Consider the following 14,725-nt stretch of genomic DNA (forward strand, 5'->3'; position numbering starts at 1 on the left):
CCTTTTAAAAGTTTTGTTTAATATTAAAAACTGGCTGAATTGGTGACTGGTTGTCTGGTATTGAGGGCCATGCGGGGAGGAGACACAACTCTCCTTGTCATCCCCTTGTTTTGCTGGCTCATCCAAATACTTTCCCCACTCACTGGTAATGCACTGGCCCAGTCTGGGAGTGGGGTGCTGTCAAGTTGGGCTTTACTTCTTCCTTCCTTCTCTCCCCAGAAGAATACTTTGTTCATTGAATGGGGACAAAGGGCAAAAAGGAAGGATGGCCACTGTTCAAAGATAGTCTAATTAATTCTTCCTGGACTTCTGCAAAGGGAAATCTTGCCTCACCAACCTTTTGGAGCTCTTTGAGAGTGCCAACAAGTGTGTGGATAAAGGTGGTTGATCTTGGACTTTCAAAAAGCTTTCGACAAAGTTTCACACCAACAGCTCTTGAGAAAACTTAGCAGTCATGAGATAGGAGGACAGGTTCATGTGTGGATTGCTAACTGGTTGAAGGACAGGAAACGGAGGGTAGGTATGAATGGGCAGTTCTCTAAATGGAAGTAAGTGGAGTCTCCCAGAGATCTGTGATGGGACTGGTGCTTTTTAATTTATTCATAAATGATCTAAAGGTTGAGGTAAGCAGCGAGGTGGCTAAATTTGCAGATGACACCAAACTGTTTCGGGTAGTGAAATCCAAAACAGATTGTGAAGAGCTCCAAAAGGATCTTTCCAAACTAGGGGAATGGGCAACAAAATGGCAGATAGGAATACAATGAATATTTATATACTGCTTTTCAACCAAAGTTCCCAAAGCGGTTTACATAGATATAAATAAATAAAATGGCTTTCTGTCCTCAAAGGGCTTACAATCTTAAAAAAAGAAACATAAGATACATACCAGCAACAGCCCCTGGAAGGATGCTGTGCTGGGGATGGATAGGGCCAGTTGATCTCCACCTGCTAAACAAAGAGAATCACCCTTTTTAAAAGATGTCTCTTTGCTCAGATGTGGTTCAATGTTAGCAAGAGTAAAGTGGGGCAAAAAACCCAACTTCACATATATGCTGGTGGGGTCTGAGCTGTTGGTGACTAACCAGGAGAGGGATCTTGGGGTCGTGGTAGACAACTTGTGGCAAGTGTGGACACAATGTGCACCAGCTCTGAAAAAGGTCAATTCCTTGCTTGGAATCTTTAGGAAGGGGACTGAAAATAAAACTGCTAATATCATAATGCTCTTATACAAATCTATGGTGTGGCCACATTTGGAGTACTGTGTACAGTTCTGGTTGTCATACCTCAAAAAGGACATTATAGAACTGAAGAAGGTTCAGAAGAGGGCCACTAAGATGATCAGGGGCCTAGAGCACCTTCCTTATGAGATAAGGCTACGACACCCAGGGCTTTTTAGTTTAGAAAAAAGATGACTGAAGGGTGACATGATAGAGGTCTATACAACTATGCACGCTATGGAGAGAGTGGATAGAGAGATTTTTCTCAGTTTCACATAACACTAGAACCAGGGATCATCCCATGAAACTGATTGCCAAGAAATTTAGGACTGACAACATGAAGTATTTTTTTCACACAGTGCACAATTAACCTATGGAAATGTCTGCCACAGCATGTGGTGACAGTCAACAGCTTGGGTGGCTTTAAGAAGGGGTTAGATAAATTAATAGAGGACAAGTCTTATCAATGGTGAGTCTCACAATCAGTGAGACTCGCCAGAAGGGAGTTTGTGGGGAGAGCAGGCTTAGCCCGCTCTCCCCGCAGACGAACATTCTTGCAGCCCTGGGCGGCTGCATCAGCCGCCCACACGACCGCCGGCTCTGTCATGGAGCCGGCAGGGGCTGCAGGGATCAGGGGCCACAGGGCCCCCAGAAGTTCCAGGAGGTCCCACAAGATTGTGTGAGGCATGCTGGAGAGACCCCCAGCCAGGGGTCTCCACTTGTGTTGTAGTGGCGCAGAGTCGTGCCACGGCAATACACGATCCAAAAAATGGGGTTAGTGGAGTGCTCGCTCCGCTAACAGCGTTTAAGGGGAGGGTTATTTCAGCGGGTTACCCACTTTGGGGAAACCGGGCTCGTCTGCGAGCCCAGTAGTTCCCACAATCTGTGGAAAGCGGGCGAAGCTCCCTCAGCCCGCTTTCCACTGATTGTGAGAATGCCTTCAATGAGTCCTAGTCTGAGGGCTATAGACCACCTCCAGCCTATGAGGCAGGTGCCTTTGAATACCAGCCACAGGGAGCAACAGTAGCAGAGAGGGCATACCCTCGTCTCTTGTCGTTGGACTTCCCAGAGGCATATGGTGGGCCACTGTGAAACAGGATCCTGGATTAGATGGGCCTGACCCAGCAGGCCTGACCCATGGAAGCTTGTATACTGGATTCAACTGCTTACAGCAGGGGCTCCTAATCTTGGGTCCCCAGATGTTGGACTCCAACTCCCAGTATCCCCAGTCACAGTGGTTGCAAGCTGGGAATAATGGGAGTTGTAATCCAACATCTGGGGACCCAAGGCTTCCCCTGACTCTTAAAAATGGCATTACGCCAGAACATGTTCCTGGGGAACAATCAAATGTTTCCCCGAGGAATTATGTGTTGGCGAAACCTTGCTTGCAGTTCTTATCCTAAACAGTTGTACTTATAGGTGGGATAAAAGGAGTAGGATAGAAAGCGGTGTTCTGTGGGGTAGGGATTCCAGAGAGGATGTTCCTCCTAAGTTGTTATCCCTTCTGTGTTCTGGAGATGAAGCTGCTCAGAAGGCACGTTTGGGTTGTATATAAATGGAGGAGAGCATACAAACTATAAGGTGATTCTGCCGAAACAAAACTTGCCTGCGAGTAAAGAAGCCCTAATACAATCTGTAATTTCGCCCTCATTCTCGGATTCCTCCTCCTTGCAACTGGCTGCTTTTCAGACTTCCTTTTTGAAGCCTTCCTATTCAAAACCATGCAGGAAAGTCAGGCTGAGATTCGAACCTCTAGAAAAAGGGTCAAAATACCTTTCACTGTGTATCTTTTTACTGTGGCAGCTACTTGTTTCCTGATGCAAGATTGCAGCTTTCTTCCCTGTAACTCCTGATATGTCAGAACATTCCTCTGCCCTGGATAGGCTTTTTGTTAACTGCTGCTTGGTTTAAAGAAGAAAATACTACCGGTGGGTAAAAAGCAGCCTCGTAACCTAGGGCACCTTGTTCTGGATGTGTTGCCCATGTTTGTGAATGAGGAGCAGGTGCTGCTCACTTCCTGTGTTTTCCTCCCCAGTCTGGGGGTGGGTAAGAGAGAGGCTCTAGTCTTGTCTTTTGGTTAACTCCTTTTCTGAAGCCCAGAAATACTATTTTTGTAATCTAGCACAGGAATCTTGTCTGGCGTAAACAATTATGTACACATTAAAAAGGCTTCCTTTAGGTTACAGAGAAGAAAATGGCTCATATGATTCCCCCCCCCCCCCAGGAATGGAAACTAAATAAAGTGTCTCCAAAAACTGCAAATGCAAAAGTAATACACAAGCCTTAGTCTCTTCTGTTACTGGCAGTGGTAGTTGGTCAATAAGGGCAGGAGGGGCTCTGCCTACCCCCACAAAAACAAGTTAGTAAAAGATCCGACTTAACTGCAGCCTGGGAAACCTTCAGAGCAAGGAGCTTCCTCCAGTCCTTCCTCCCCTGCCTGTAAAGTCTTCTTTTGGTCTTACTGGCTGGAACAGCTGCGACCAGGGGCGAAGCCACCATTGGGTGGGCAGGTTCAAAGAACCCGGGCCGCACCCAATCAGGTGCCACACCTCATGGCCCTGACTCACACCCCGCGTCTGACTTCAGACGTGGGGGTGCTGGTTTAGCTCCTGAGCGGGGGCCACATGGCCCCCGTTCGGGAGTTAAATGGCCAGTGCTGCATTCGTGGCGTTCCCCTGCAGTTCGTTCCCCTGCACGGAAGAGCCGCGGACGCAGCACCAGCCCGACTCATTCTGGAAGGGGCCATGCGGAGCTGCTGGGCTCTGTTCAGGAGCCAGACCACGCCCCCCCTGCGTCTGATGTCAGATGCGGGGGCATAGCTAGCCCCCATGTCTGACATCGGACACAGGGGGCGGGGTGAGTGGGGCCCCTGCCGTGGCTGCACACGGGCCACTGGCTGTCATGCGCCGCGCCTGGCTGCTACTCAAGTTGCTCCTGCCAATCTGATTCCTAGGGGTTTCCTGGCACTGCCCCCTGGAAGAACTAAAGTAATGGGTTAAAAATGCTCTTCCTGGTTGCTTCAGGGAGTATATTTTTAATATGCCCCCCCCCGGCCTCCTTTCTGGGGGCAGTGCTGGGCAGAACCCCCTAGGAATTAGAAGAGGAAGTTGCAGGCAGAGGGGGGGGGGGCTAGAGGAAGCTCCCTGCTCTAGACTAGAGGATTCCCTGGGGCTGCTGGTAAGCCTGATCTTTTACTAGCTTGTTCATTTGATGGTGGGATGCAATCCCTGCTTTCTTCCTTCTGTCCCTCTTTCTGCCTTTTGCCCTTCCTTTTCTGCTCTCTGTCTGCATTTTGCCCTGGCTTTTCTGCTTTCTGCCTTTCTCTTCCCCCTCGCTTCCCCGCAAAACCTTTTTCTGTTTTTATTTTTGCCCCTGCTTTTCTGCTCTCCCCCCGCCCCACCCTCTGCTTTCTGTCTTCCTCCATGGTGGCAGGCTTGAGTAAATGCCCAAGCCCGCTGGTGTGGAGGTGCGTTGAGTAGGCTTCTGCTCCTAGCCCCTGCCCCCCACCATTACTGGGAATGGGACATTTCTGTTTCTCTGGTCCCTGGAAGCAGAGGGGCTAAGCAATTAAACAGTTATTTGTTCTAGTTTTGCTTGGGTGTCATTCTGTTCTCTGTGGCTATATCCTTTTGTAGCTTTGCATGGAGATGCAAAGTTGATAGGTGTGTTAGCTAACATCTGGTCTTCCTCATTTGGGGCAAAATTATATTTCTCCTCTTCCCCCACATCCTGCTAAATAAAAAGATATTTGGATTTCAAGTTGACTACAGCTCTCCTGTAGGAGGACTCAGCTAGCATCTAAAGACATGGAGTGGTGGATAGCAAGACTTCGATATTGCCAAATACAAGTGAATAAAACTTACTGGGTGTGGAAGTCATTCTTAAGTTACACTTTATTTATGGGTTTTTAAAATCTTTTTTTAAACAAATAAGCACAACACAGGTTTATTTCATTTAATACCACCTTCACATACAAAAGGTGGGTTTGAGATCTAATACATAGCAATAGCAATAGCACGTACATTTATATACCGCTTTATAGCCGGAGCTCTCTAAGCGGTTTACAATGATTTAGCATATTGCCCCCAACATTCTGGGTACTCATTTTACCGACCTCGGAAGGATGGAAGGCTGAGTCAACCTTGAGCCCCTGGTCAGGATCGAACTTGTAACCTTCTGGTTACAGGGCGGCAGTTTTACCACTGTGCCACCAGGGGCTCTTGTACATGTAAAATGTGCTGTGAAAATTGGATCTTAAATCTTATAAATTACATCTTCACATTATTAGTACTACAGTGCAAATAATGAAACACAAAAAGGAGGGACATAGGAAGCTGGCATAAACTGTTCAGTATTGTCTACACAGAGACTGGCAGCAGCTTCTCTGAGGTTGCAGGCCGGAATCTCTCTCAGCCTTATCTTGGAGAAGCCAGGGAGGGAACTTGGAACCTAGATGCTCTTCCCAGAGCAGCTCTCTCCCCTGAGGGGAATATCTTACAGTGATCACACTTCTAGTCTATTTCATATGCAACTAGGGCAGACCCTGCTTAGCTAAGGGGGCAAGTCATCCTTGCTACCACAAGACCAGATCTCTTCCTCAAAGAAAGATACCTTACTCAAAGGTAAGGTATCAATAGTGAATAGTTCTTCAGTCTGCTATCATTGACTTGTGGTCCATACAGTATGTGTTTCAAAACTATTCTAGCAACACTTCCAAGACCAAATTGGATATTGCAGAGCTGGACTCTTCTAAAAGATGCTTATTTTCTCTTCTGTGTCACAGTACTGCCATTGCTTTACCTCAGGAGTTACTCAGGTATTCGATATGGAGTACATCAGGTACTCAACATGTTGCCAAACTACACAACTCCATCATTCCCAGCTACCATTTATTGTGGCTAAGGATGATAGCAATAGCACTTACATTTATATACCACTCTATAGCCGGAGCTCTCTAAGCGGTTTACAATGATTTAGCATATTGCCCCCAACATTCTGGGTACTGGATGATGAGAGCAACATGAGGAGTACCGCAGGTTGGCAACCCTTGCTGTACACCTTGTGGAAGTTGCACACACCTGTGTGAGAATATTTTATCACAGTAGTCTTGTTGGCTGAGAATACTGTTAAGGCAGCTCCCACAATCATTAACTGGGTAGCAAAGAGTTCCACCCAGTTTTGGGAGCTGAGCAGGCTTCTGATGTTTACTATTCTGTGAGGAGGACGTGAGATAGGAGTGGTGGAGATGGTCTGCTAAATGGCAACAAAGGCTCTGTCCTACCTGGCAGTTGTACCCAGATCCTGAATTAGGTAGGGAAAGCCCTCTGACTCAGTGGCTGCTTAGGAGATGATCATGGAAGGAAGCTGTGACTTTGTTTTCTCTCTCAGGCTATCAAAAATTGGGAGGATGTGCAGTTCCTGGAAGTGGGTAGGACAAGGGTCTGTCAGTCATGTGAACAGTTAATGATAATCAGAACTGCCTTCAGTATTGCATTGATGTATGGAAAGCCTTCTTTTGAATTTCATATTTTTGTATAGATACTATAAGAATCCTCCTATTTGCAGAATAGCTCCTCTTGTGCAGTGGTTGAGGGCATTCTTTTTTAAAAAATCAAACTTTTAAAGTTTAGAGAGACTGGCACAGCAGATGTCAGCCTAATACAAGATGCTCCAGCATGTGCTTTCTGTCAGATGAAGGTGGTTAGCATATCCACAGTGGAATGAAGCAAAGATGCTCAGCTGTCACAAGAATGGTAGCAGAAAAACTAAACGTGTGTTTCCTAAAGCTATATATGTGGAAATCAAAGAGGAAAAACTTTACCCTGTTTTGGTAGGACATCTGTATCTCTGCCATCCTTAGCTATATGCATGGAGCTAACCCATTATACCGGTGGTGCCGTGGTGGCATTCCTTGGGGAGGGCACCCATCCAAAAGCTGGGTGGGAGGATCACAGCCAAGATCACAGACCTGTGTACACTTCCCAGAACTGGTCATGTGTTGGCAGAAAGCAAAGCAGGATGACAGGCAAGTTGATTGTTTGCCAAATATGATCTGGGTAGGTGTAACATGGCCAACCACTGTTTGTTCAATATTTTCTCTAGGGTGGAGGAAAAGCACGTCCCACCCTGTCCTTTCCAGATTGTGGCTAGCATGAGGTCACTTGCCCACCCTACCTCAATTGTTGACGCATGATAACAGGTTCTCAGGAGTGTGCACAGGCCTGGGATCCCGATTGGGTGCTCTTCCTACCCAGCTTTTGCTCATGAGGATGGGCCCCGTGTCTCTCTGTTCTGCAGCAATATTTGGCATAGTTAAGCATAGCCCATTGTTGAGAGAGCTCTGTATGGTGCAGAAATAAAGCTGTGCTGTTACTGCAAAAGTCCAAAACTCTCTTCCCCTGAGACTGCATTTACAAGTCAGCGCAAGCAATCTATTAACCTCGTGGACAGGTGCTTTCTTTTAGCCTGATCAGTTGCTGTATCAATGGGTTGACTTGAGTAGGGCAGGGGTTTATGGTAACTACTAAAACCATGGGCAGCATCACTGCATCATTTTAATAATTAAATGGGCTGCTGGGGAATTGGCTGATGATGCAGAGTGCACCTATGGAGCTCAATGTTACAGATGTTTAGTTGGTTTTAAGCCCCACTTAGCCTGATGGGGGCTGACTCCCAGGTAAGTGTGTGTACAATAAATTTCCTATAGAGTTCAATTTGCAGGGTGGGATGATATATTTCTACATAGGAAGCAGCCTAACACATCAGCTCGCTAAGAGGGTCATGGGTGGATGAAAGACCTGAGAATCCGAAGCGCACCACCCTGAGTTCCCTCATGAAAAAAAGGCTGCTAATAAATGAAAACAACTAAGTACATTTCACGTAAAAGAATAATGGCTAAGTTGAGCTTTCATACTCGGGGAATATATCATTGAATACCAGGTGTGGGGGACAAAGCGTTCTCCTGTTGCTTATCAGTGTCCACACGATCTGTTGGACACAGAACATCATCTCACCAAATGAAGCACATGTAAGTCCCTCTGACTTCAGCAGGCAAGCTATGTATGTGTATGTCCCTGTGCCTCTTCCATTCTAAATCAATGAGCATCACAGGTACTTAACTTTCATAGGACTGTGCCAGTAGTATTGTGTTCATCCCCAGGAAAGGAAAGGTGGTGCTGTTGAGTCGGTGTTGACTCCTGGTGCCTACGGAGCCATGTGGTTTTCTCTGGTAGAATACAAGAGGGATTTACCATTGCCATCTCCCACACGGTATCAGATGATGCCTTTCAGCATCTTCCTATATCGCTGCTGGGTGTTTCCCATAGTTTAGGAGAGCCTCCTGCTCTCTAGGCAGGTTACTTCTCTGCTGTGCTATTAGATGGCTGTTCATCCCAAAAAGAAAGGTGGTGCCATTGAGTTGGTGTCGATTCCTGGTGACCACAGAGCCATGTGGTTTTAGAATACAGGAGGGGTTTACCATTGCCTTTTCCCACACAGTATGAGATGATGCCTTTCAGCACCTTCCTATATCGCTGCTGCCCGATACACAACAGCTGGGAATCGAACCAACAGCCTCCTGCTCTCTGGGCTAGTTGCTTCCCTGCTGCACCATTAGGTGACTCAGACCTTTCCCAAATTCCATTTCACAGCACATCAGCCTCGTATTCTGTGCAAAAAGGCTGAATGTTGGGTGTTGAGGTCGACCCCCTGCTTGCTGCTTAGAGCTCTTCTTTCCCATGAGATGTTTTTTTACAAGTTGCAACATGATAATTGAACTGGTGTGTGGGCTGCCATATGAATAAAATCATCATCAATGAACTGTCATCAAGTTTGAAGAATCAAGTTTTTCAGCGTTATGAACTGTTTCTGAGCTGCCAATTAAACTACACAACTGAGTTTGCTTTGGAATGGGTGGAAATTTATAAAAAAAAATGAATGTCATGAGTGGCAACAGATGTGAAGCAGGGTGTGAAATGCTGCCCCCTTCCTCTTTTTTCCCCCCAGTGGTGGTGAGAGGCTAGTGAGGTGACAGAGGGAAGCAAGTGGCATCTTGCCATCAGTTTGGTTCCCCCATCATCTGCATAGGAAACTCCCTTATACCTAGTCAGACCCTTGGTCCATCTGGCTCATTACTGTCTACACTGATTGTCAGTGGCTCCCCATGGTTTCAGGTGGGAGTCTTTCCCAGCCCCACCTGGAGATGCTGCCAGGGATTGAACCTGGGACCTTCTGCATTCCAAGCAGATGCTTTAGCACTGAGCTACGGCCCCATCCCAGGACAGGGCCTTCTCAGCAGTGTTCCTCCATTTTTTGATTGCCCTCCCAGAGATGCTTTATCAATCCCCCTGCTTGATAAGTTTTTAAAAGAATCTGAAAACCTGCCTTTCAGTTCTTTGAACCCATTCGCCCAGTGGTGGCTCCGTTCCTGCACTGCCTCCAGGGACATGTTTCCACAGGTGAGATACTGCTTCCGGTCATAACTTGTTAGAAAGGCATTCTATCCGTTCCCATCAATGAGCTGGAAATCTGAGTAAAACATGCAGATCATGGTCATCACTCTGTCCCTCACCTTTGTGCACAACCTTGGGCCTTTTCTAATTCCTGCAGCTTAGCAGAATCTGCTAGCTGCTATCCCTCAAGCTCTAGCCCCTGCTCAGTAATCATCATTAATTAACATCAATGATCAGATACACAAAAACCAAAACGGAGAACACCCCCTGATAAAGCATTGTATGATACAATTAATACAGCAGGTTGAATTTAAAAAGCTGATACCTCTCGCATACAGGATCAGATTAAATCTTATCGGAGGTCCTTTGTTGCCTAGTTTTAAGGGCTACCAAGCAAAAACTAGCTACTTTTCCGGTAGTGTCTACACAATTATCCAAGAGGAGAAACCGTGTGCAGTAAGATTCATCCTTACCTGGCCTATTCAATAACAATGGTGTGATCAACCTGGCATGTAAATCTGTATAAAAGGAGCAGTATAAAGGAACATGCTGTATTGTCTTGGGCATTTCTTCACCTCATGGAGATCCTGTTTGCTTGAGGTGTTCTATACCCAGGGCTGTCCTTAGGGCATAGCAAGCAGGGTGACTGCCCTGGGCCCTGCTCATTTAACCCCCCATTAGAATTAACTGGAAGGCCCCCCCCCCACCCACACTGGCTGATTTGCCACAGGTCCCACACCCTCTCTAAGGGCGGCCGTGATTATACCTGCCAAAAAGTACTGCCAAGAGGAGCACATCCTGTCTGGCTCTAAATAATGCTTTGTGAAACTTAGAGACAGTAAGTGTTGATAGAAGTTTCGCTGGGGAAGGGCTCCTATTTGCATAATACTCTTGGTTGACATCAAAGAGCCTACTGAGATCATTTCAGTAATCAACACCAGACACCTGGGTTGCACCTTGCAAACCCCCATTTCAGGGTGGGACTTTGCATTCTAGAGACCTGCTACACACTCTGGTGGGCATGCTTTGAAGATCTCTTGGAGGTGTCAAGGCGGGGAAGTACAATTTTAGACTGGTTCCTGTTAGGGGTGTGCACGGAACTACTCTGGGCAGTTGGGTTCAAGTTTGAATCAAACTCAAACCAGTTCACCCCAGTTCTAGTACTTGCAAAGGGGAATCCGGTAATTTCCCTAGGGATTACCTAGTGGATTGGGAAAGGGTGGATGGGAGGTTATGCACCACAATGGACGTGTGGTTCCCCAGTGGTGGCGGTGGCTCACTTCTCCCCATCAGTACAAGCTAGCAGGGCTCAGTTCCAGCCCACACTGGCCCACACTGATGGGGGGAGCACTGGCAAGGCCTAGGGGAGCAGCTGCCGAGGAGCTGTGTGGCTGCTGCAGCATATAAGGTAACCTCCTGCCCACCCCACCTTTTTTCAACCCCATAGGGTTCCCTTGATGCTTGTAGAGGGGAATCCTCATCAGATTCCCCTTTGCAAGCACTGGAACCAGTTGGAGTGGGCCCAATTCAGCTCCAGCTTGGACTGGCCCCTTTTTGGAGGGCCGGACTAGTTTGAGCTCGAACCTGGCCAGTTTGACTCAAACCTGGTTTGAGCTCGAATCCGGTTCCCACCCCAAGTTCCTGTCCTAACTTGAAGGGAGGATCCACAGGGTGTCAGTCCAATACAGCACAATCCAATAGACTTTGTGGTGCCTTGGGGGGTCAAAGTTAATTAATCATTGTGTAGCACCTCAAGATTTATCTGTTAGATGGTGTATAAATGTGATAGATAAATTAAATCCTGTCCCACGTGTTCGTTAATATTTACAAGGAAGTTCAGAGAAAGGCTGTTCACAGATCCGGGCATGGGTGTGTGTCAGGATCCATTCTACTTTGGGGTCCATTTTAGCAGCCACCACCAAGTTCTATTGAGTAGAACTTGAGATGAAGCAACTTCTTTCTCCATCCCGAGGCTCTCTAATGCCTGAGCAGTTACCTGAGAGAGCATCTTTCCCTGCAAGATCCCCACCACTCATTAACACATCAGGAGAGGCCCGTCTTCAGCCCCGCCCCCCCCCCCGGTTATGGAACATGTTCCCCAGGGGTGCAAAAGGTTTATCTTCTTTGGAGGCCTTCAAGAGGCCTTTATCAAGAGATAAAGACTTCTCTTTTCAGCCTGGTTTTTAATCATATTTAATTGGTTTGAAATGGTTTTTAAAAATGAGTTTTATGTGAATATTTCAATTGTTTTTATTTTGCTTTTTATTTTGAATTTTTAAACAGGTTAAACGTTTGATGTAAACCACCCTTAGCCCTTCTAGAATGGGCTGCATATAAATGAAATAAATAATTAAACATTAGTGTGGAGGTCTTTCTTTCAGTGGCGTAGGAGAGGAAACAAATGGAATTGTTATAAAACAAATAGCAAGATTTTATTGTCCGATGATCGTTCTTTAGTGTGCTGGTTACACATTCAAGGTGTTCAAAAACGTAATGGTTACAAGGAGATGACACAGCTGACACTAATGTGGACAGACTTTCTCTACACCGAGGTTTCGATATCTTGCTTGTTCCAGAGTTACTGCACAGCCACTCCTTAGGTCTGTTGTGGTTTTCCCTGAACAGATCCTAGTTCTCTATACCAGCTCATCCTCCTTTTTCAGAAACTTCAAACTCCAAGCCTACAGCCCACCTTTTCCACTTCACTCACACAGACCAACACTACTCCACTGACTTTAGCTGCCTCTCCGTCTGCCTCTCCCTGCATTCAAGAGGAACATAGGAAGCTGCCTTCTACTGCATCCATTGGTCCATCTAGCTCAGTATTGTCTACACGGACTGGCAGCGGCTTCTCCAAGGCAGGGTGTCTTGGTCCCTCCTGCAGGGGTCTTTCTAGTCCTGAGCCAATCATCCTGTACAGGCCTACAACAACTGGTTATACTCCGTTCTATAGAATAATAAACACATATAAATAGCACATGTAACAACCAACACAAACCGTCACAGTGATCTTGTGCAAGAAGAGACAAATTCCACCAGTCTCCCTTTGCTCTGCAAGCACTTTTAGGCAGCAGAAACAAGTCCTGTACAGGGAAGAGTACAAAAGGGTGGCCTGAACCTGTAGGTTGTGTGGCCCTCAGGGATGTGCTTCCATGGGTCCGAGAGTGCTTCAGGCAGACTTCTGCAAATACAGTTCACCAGTTCCCATGAATGAGCTTGGATTCCCAGCCAAACATGCAGTTCATGGTCATCGTTCTGACCCTGGCATCTGTCCACAGCCTCGGGCCATTTCTAGTTTCTGCAGAATCTTCTAATTGCTCTACTCCAGGCTTTAGCTCAAGTCCCTTGTTACAGCTCCAGAAGTGAACAGACGCCTGGGTCATCAACACCCACCCACCCACCTCATTTTCCGCCACTGTCCACAGATTTTAGATCCCTGCAATGCGGTCTGTTTCAGGGATGTTTTAAAGATATTTCAGAAACTCTTAGCCAGGGAAGCCGGGGCTGAGAAATTCAGTTTTGGACTGGTTTCAGTTCTACTTTGAAGGGAGGAATCACTGAGGGACTACTGCTTGCCCCAGTGGTCTTTGGAGTGCCACAGCTATCAATCATACTCCACATCTTGCGTAATCTCTGCAGGAAACATCTGGGAGAGGCTGTCCACAGATCAGGGCAGTGGTATCATCAGTATTCAAATGAGACCCAGCTCTGTTTCACTGGCCACATTCGTACATAACACGAAATCACAGTTAAATGGGGCAGAGGTTTGAATTTGTGAACATCCGGAGGCATGCAACCACAGTTTCATGGCAAAAGCAACCTGCAGTTAGCCTCCCCAAACTCCAACTTGAACCTTCAGTCTGTAGTGAGTTTCACCTGAGGTTTTTCGAGTGTCGTTATGTCTGAATGTGGATGCCACCATAACTGTGGTTTCATGCAGTTTCTGGAACCGCTATCATAGAAAGGGTGGCCCAGACCCACCTGGGACTCCACCCACTCAATTCCTGCAGTGCTTCTCACTGGCCACCTCTCCGAGCATTTGCCCCACCCCACCCATCTCTGATCCAATCAAACAGTTGCCCGGCAGCAGGAACACTGGAACATCCCATCCCGAGCTCCAAAGCCTGTCAAATGGGAAAGTCACATAGGGGCATGCCCTCCTCCCACTCTGTCCCTTGTGTCCCCCCCCCTCCGGCAGTCGGGAGAGAGAGGGAACAGGATGGCAAGACAGGCACTATGTGCTTAGCTCTCAGAAAATGAAAAGCAATCAGAAAATGAAGCGATCAAGATTTATGTTCACAAACACATGCAGTCGCTAGGAAGGGAGCGTAAGGCAGGACAGCAATACCAGGGGTCTGGTCTAAAAGGCAACCCCAACCAGGAATTATTGAATGGGTCTGCTCTATTTTTTTGCACAATGATATTGGGAAAGGGGGGCCCAGCCCCTTCCCCTTGGGGGAACACGTGCGGTCCCTAGGCTTACTCATGAGAAGGGCCGGGCAGCAGGATCTGCTCATTCATGAGAGTGCAAGGCCATGGGGATACCTCTTCACACCTCATGAGAAGAACTGTCTGTGGAGACAGGGGTGTCAGGCAGAATCACTAATAATATGCAGTGGCATCCCTTCTATCATGGACAGCTATCTCATGAGAATGTCAGGCCATGGAGACATGCATGAGGACCGGATGGCAGATGCCACCCAGCTTGGTTGCTCTATACCAGCAAGTCACAGGGATGGGCACCCCGGCAACAGATCTCCCTATCTTGGGGACTGCCAAGAAGAAACAGTCAAAGCATACCCTCTGCCAGTTTGGCAGCACAGTCCGAACCCGGGAAATTTGAATGAGAGTAAAGATCTGTCCCCTGTCCCAGTGTTTCCCCAATCTGCCCACCCGGCTACACCCAGACACATGGAGCATCAAAATATCCTTTAGGTGTGTGAAAGGCTTCCCTGGAGAGCAGGAGGTCATTGTGCAAAAGTTATATCATTAACCAGAGAGAACGGGTCCCCTATGCAAGTGGTGGCCCCCTTTTTTATATAGCTCAATTCATGAGCA

The sequence above is a fragment of the Hemicordylus capensis genome, chromosome 7 (assembly GCF_027244095.1).
Source record: "Hemicordylus capensis ecotype Gifberg chromosome 7, rHemCap1.1.pri, whole genome shotgun sequence".
Taxonomy (NCBI): Eukaryota; Metazoa; Chordata; class Lepidosauria; order Squamata; family Cordylidae; genus Hemicordylus; species Hemicordylus capensis.